The following is a 6,235-nucleotide window of genomic DNA, read 5'->3' on the forward strand; positions in this document are numbered from 1 at the left end:
CGTAAGTAGATCTGCACGTGTGTGTGTTCCTCACAAGTAAAGTCTAGGCTCCTTCAGCCCTTGTCTGTCTCAGCACATCTCCCGATGGGCGAGAGAGCTTGTCTCCTCCGTGCAGAAGCCCAGGAAGTGAGCCAACCTGCTCACTCCTCAGGGCACCGGCCCACCGATATGCACCATCTCCTCCTTACAGATCTCTCCCAGGAGCACATGTCCTGGCCTGATGCTCTTTTCTCTCCTACCCAGTTACATGGAGATTTTTCTAGCAGCTTTGGTTGTAAAGGATTTCTTCGGCCAGTTCCCAGTTTTCTGTGGGTTCCACACATAGATGTATTTTTGATGTGTTCATTGGAGGAGGTAAGCTCCAGGTCCCTCCACTTCACCACCTTAATCCCCCTCCTCAAGGCAAAGGTCTTTAAAAAAAAAATTTTTTTTAAAGATAGGGGGAAGATATCAGAAATGAATGAATTTATAAAGGAAGAATAAATGGATGAATAGACATAAATATTTGCTGACAGCAGTTTATAAGAGAAGAGAGATGTGCTGGAATGTGTACACATACCGTTTCTGTAAGAGAATAGCTACATCCATAATGTCCTTCCACTTCATGTGCAGCACTGAGGTTAGTCATTTCTACCATTTTAGTAGATTTATTTTGCCACATTTGCTGAAATAGAATTGGATGTACTTACTCTGGGCTTTGGGTGTCTGAGAAGGCCCTTCTGTTAGTGGTTTTGCAAGTGTTAATGGAATGGGAAGGCCAGGCTCAGATCATTCTGCTGTGTGGTTACAGAGCACATTCCAGGGAGCAAGGTGGAGAGCGGTCAGCTCAGGGGATTCCATCTTCCCATTTTAGACTGAAGAAAACAATAAAAATGGTGATTTTCTCAATCACACTCACTGTAACTCTTCTTGTTTTTTTTTCTTTCTCTTACTTGGCTTTGGAAAATAAATAGAAAGATTTTCTTCTCTATTGGAAAGAAAGTGTACTGGACTTCAGGAGAAATAGATATATTTCCCAAGCATTCCTAAAGTGACACTGACTTGAGACAGAAGAATATTCTCTAAGACTATCTCTGGTTCTCAGATTTGAAACTTACCCTCCAACTTGGTAAGATTTAGGGAGAGAAACAAGTCAGCATTGTTTGTGTGGGAAATTCAATGCTTATCAAAATATTCCCAAGTCTGCCTTGACTGTTCACACAGTCTTATCAGTTCAGTAAGACCATAAATTTAAAAGCGTTAGGCAGAGGTGGCATTTTGTAACATTTTCAAGTGAAGAGAAGATAGCCTGTTTTCTAATTGACTTATTGGAAGGTACCACAGTGATGTGGTACAAAGCTGTTAAAGTCACAGACCAAACCACTGTTCGGACACATTTATATTCTGACTGTAAAGACTGTTTAACTTAAGACTGTATCTACCCACCAGACTCCTCTGTCCTTGGGGATTCTCCAGGCAAGAATACTGGAATGGGTTGCCCTGCCCTCCTTCAGTTCATTCATTTACCAAGCCCTCATTAAGAAACACTGAGCAGGCATTGACCTCGTCCTCAGGGATATTGCGATGAAAAAAGCCAGAAAGTCTGTGCTGTCATGGACTGTCCTTGCAGGGGGAGACAGACAAAAAGCAAGTAAACAGATAAGGTTATTTCAGCTGGTGACAATTCATTTAAGGTTAACATGACCCTGATGCGGGAGCATTTTGGATAAGGCCATCTTGTTCAACACTTAAGGAAAGTTTTTTTGAAAGTTTGTGATAATAGCATTGAAACATATATTACCATATGTAAAACAGATAGCCGGTGGGATTTTGATGTATGACGCAGGGCACCCAAAGCCAGTGCTCTTTGACAGCCTGAAGGGATGGGGTGGCAAGAGAGGAAGGGGGTCCAGGAAGGAGGGCACACATCTGCCTATGGCCGATTCGTATTGGCGTGTGGCACAAACCGTCAGAATATTGTGAAATAATTATCCTCCAATTAAATAAATTTTTCTTAAAAAGAAAATTTAAAAAAAATGAAAAAAATGTTAGTTGAGAAAGGAGTCTTACAAGATTGTCACTGTAATTAATACCCAAGGAAGAAAAAAAGCACAGGACTAGGTGGTCCATTAGGCTGGTCTCTTAAGTTTGTGATCAATAAGCTGAAGGGAGCTTGCCTGCCATGACATCTCTGAGCCCTTGAATAGGGGCGAAACAGGGAACAGGCTTTGGAGAAATAAGGGCATCACATCACTGTATTATCGTGTTTTATAACTGTGTCTCCTCTTTTTCTTTAGATGTGGGTTACTGAATCCTGCCATGGGAAAAAAAGTTTGCAACAGTGATGCAGCTGGGTTCCTTAGGTCAGGTTTCAGTCTTTGCACAGGATTATTGAGCACCAGCTTGCGCCATGTTGTGCTATATGCAATGAGTGAGTACAGAGGATGACACCACCACCAAAGTGGCCTAGAAATCTGGGGAAATGGGATGTCGGGATCATGGAAATTTCTGGTTGAAAGCTACTACTCGTTCCTGTCTCGTAATGTGTGTGGGAACAACCCTCTTGTTCTGATTCTGTTATGGTTACTTGTTATGGCTTTTGTAAAATTTACTGGATCCTGGGAGACAGTTCACATGTTCCCTGTAGGTGGAGCAGACATTATTGGCAGGGCATTCTACAGCTACATCCTCTTCTCTACTAATAGAGGTGGCTACACGTCCAGCCCCAGGCACTGAGTCATAATTGGTTATACTAATCCTATTCTCCTTTGCCAGTGATACACCTAGGGTTAGGCATGTGACTTAACTCTGGCAAATGAAACATAAAGTGATACTTAGTGTGGGGCTTGGGGGGGTTGGGGCGGCAAGGTTTCCTGTCTGATAAGAAAGAGACCTGTGCAGGAATTCTCTGCTGTTGCTGAAACTGAGAAGCTGCTGTGTGAGGACCTGATACTTGGAGCTTCTGCAACCTTTCTGTGTCCTTAAGGAAATAATGTTTTTTAAATTTTTATTTATTTATTGTTGGCTGCACTAGGTGTTTGTTGCTGTGCCCGGGCTTTCTCTAATTGCGGCAAGCAGGGGCTAGTCTCTAGTTGTGGTGTGTGGGCTTCTCATTAAGGTGGCTTTTCTTGTTGCAGAGCACGGGCTCTAGGGTATATGGGCTTCAGTAGTTGTGGTGCATGGGCTTAGTTACCCTGCGGCATGTCGAATCCTCCAGGGCCAGGGACTGAACCCCTGTCTCCCACACTGGTAGGCGGACTCTCAACCTCTGGACCACCAGGGAAGTCTGAGTGAATAGGGTTGACACAGAGGGAATGTCTGAGATGTTGAACTAGCCTTGTAATCATCTCACTCTGGTCTTATTTAAAAGAATAAGGCCTATTTGTTTAAACTAGTTGTAGTCAGGTGTTCTGAGTTTTAATCAAAAGCATCCTAGTTGGTGCAGCAGTTAAAGGTCATGGGCTATGAAAGTACACCTACATATGTGTGAGTTCCAGATCTTCCATCAGTGGACTGTTTGACATTGCATAGACGTTGCCGGGTCTTTCTGTACTCATGGGGTAATAATCGTGGTACTTGGGTTAATTGTGAGGGCTAAACACACATCAGCTCATCAACAGATGTCTATCATTGTCATTGCCTCTGCGTTCATCAAAGAAAGCCTATGGAGGTGGGCAAAATAGATACCTGCTCAGGCATTGGGATCAGCATTGTTGAGGAGGGGAGCCCGAGGGAGTGAGGGAGCGGCAGTGGCACCTGGAAGAGAAGAGATGTGAATACCTTGATTCCTCCGCAGAACTGTCAGCTCATCACCCCGCCTGATCATCTTGAAGGTAGAATTGCAGAAAGTGTGGTATGGGCCATGCACAAGTTGTACATGGCCAGCAGATGATTTTTCAGGCCCAAGCAATGTTTTTTACAAAGTTGAGTTACTTACTAAATTAAAAAAGACAAGATTCCATGTAAAATGTAGATCTCTGATCTTACTATATATTTTTTTTTAAAAGAAAGCCCCCGTTTGTTGAAGCCACTTGCAGTCAGGTGTTCTGATTTTATCATCAAAAGCATTCTTGTGGACAAAGGCGGGCTTGGGGGTGAGGCGTCTGTGGGCCTGTGGACAGGGCAGTGTGGGCTCTTGCTCTGAAGTTAAATCTGTAGTATGCGAGTTTGGCTCTAACATGTACTGAACTTGGACAGATCACTTAACTTCTAAACCTCGGTTTCCTTATCTTGAAGACGAGGTTAGCAGTAATTACTGTTTTATAGAGTTGTGATGATTACAAAAAATAAAGGATGTACAATGCCTCGGATGGGTAAGTGAGTCATAAATGCTGGCTTAAGACGGTTATTCCTCAAAGAATAGGGTTGGCTGTGGCTGGAATCATCAGGCCTGCCTAGGGGGACGAAAGAAAAAGAACAGTTTAAATCTTTTCTACCAAGGGAACGTAATCATCAGACTTCTGTGACCCGAGCTGGAGGAGAAATACTCAGGCAGTAAGCTGAAGACTTTTCTAAATTTCCTTCTTTTGGTAAGCCTCTTTCCAGTTTTATTGATGCAAAAAAAGTTGAGTAGCAGGAGGCGTCCAGCTGTTGGGTGATCATGCAAAGTTCTGTTTCTTCCAGCAGAGGCCTCTTGTACACAGGAAATGAGGCTGGTGGCAGCTGGAGGGGGACCCTGGGTCAGGACACTGGTTTCCTGGAGGCTTCCCCAGAGTAAGGCAGGGACAGGAGACAAAGGAAGGGCTTGAGGCCCTCTGCCCTCACCCCGTCCCCTGTCCAGCCTTCACAGAGCTAGCTGCCAATGCCCTGAGAGCTGGAGGCTTTGCTGAAAGAGAGGAAGGAGGGCGGGAGGGAGAGAGACAGAAAGAAGGATGGATGGAGAAGAGAGAAAGCGGGGAGGAGGGAGGGATCGCGGGAGGAAAGAACAGAGCGGCTTTGTTGAAGCTGCTCTGGCCCCAGGGCTCAGAGGCAGGGCATCCAAGAGGCTGATCTCCAGGGTCAGACCTGAAGGGTGACCCTTTCTGCTGTTTTTCAGTGTATTTCATTTCCCTTCATTGTTGCTACCTTGGCAAACGGGTGGCATCTCCATGATTTTTCATCGTAATTGAATTGCTAAGGATCTACGGAAAGTTGGCACAAAGCCTCAGAGTAGCAGATTACTGGGGGCGAAGTCAAGAGGAGCTCTTAAACGGCGCAGTAGCAGAGAATGATGTGGACTGAAACTGTACGTTGTAGCATGACTTGAAGAAAGGGCCCACCTTCTGGTGAGGGAGGGAGCAAGGGCAGGCCTTCCCTGGTCCGGCACAGCTGCTTCTGTTGACGGGGGGTGGATGTGTGGGCGCGTGTGACTTACTGCCCACATTTCCTTTCTTTGTTAATTTTTATTGGAGTACAGTTGATTTACAATGTTGTTGTATTAGTTTCGGATGTACCACACATTCTTCCTTGAAGTCTTAAACTTGGAGTCTCTTTGCCTTTCAGAACCACAATGGCCCCCAGCGCGTTTCCTGTGTGCCTATGCGGATCATCATCCAAGATGTGCTTTTGGCAAGGCAGGAAGGCAGTCAGGGCCAAATGGTGGCTTTGACTGTCCCAGAGCAAAACTGGGAAGGAGAAGACAGCCAAGGGCTGTGTTGGCATTGGGCTGACTTGCCCAGTGGTCCATGAGCAAGTGAGTATGTACATCCCCACCAGTAGGAATGGTAACATGCCCCCTGGATGCTAGGGCCCAGATGGTGGTGGGGAAGATGCAGGGACTGGGGCTTAGGAAGGAGATGGGGATGTTTCTTTTGGGTTAAGAGGAGCCCTTCCTCAGTATCTCCCCCAACCCCTGTGCTAACGGGTGAACCTAGAAAACCAATGGTCTGGAACTTATAGCCTTGGGAATTGGTGTTGAAAGGCAGCAGCAGCCATATTGAGAATTATAGGAAGGAGGTGCTATCGCATCATAGGGATTTTAAAAAGATGGCAATTTGGAAAATTTACTTAGGTGATCTTCAAGATATTGTCTAGCCTTGAGAAAATGAAAGCATTTTAGTTACATCTTCTTTTGACTCCATGCCTCCCTAAATACATTACCTGGGGAAGCCGAGTTCAGAAAGAAAGTTCCCCCAAAACTCTCAAAATGAGGAGAAAGGTATGCAACCCAGGGACCTCCCATCAATGAATAATTCATATTTAAGCAGTTTAGCCTTATTATGGGGAGAATCAAATCATGTGAACATTTAATCAACATCTTTTTAGGGGTACTCTGGGT

Source organism: Moschus berezovskii, chromosome 5, assembly GCF_049115385.1.
Source record: "Moschus berezovskii isolate FMDL1 chromosome 5, NW_MosBer_1.0, whole genome shotgun sequence".
In the NCBI taxonomy this organism is placed as follows: Eukaryota; Metazoa; Chordata; class Mammalia; order Artiodactyla; family Moschidae; genus Moschus; species Moschus berezovskii.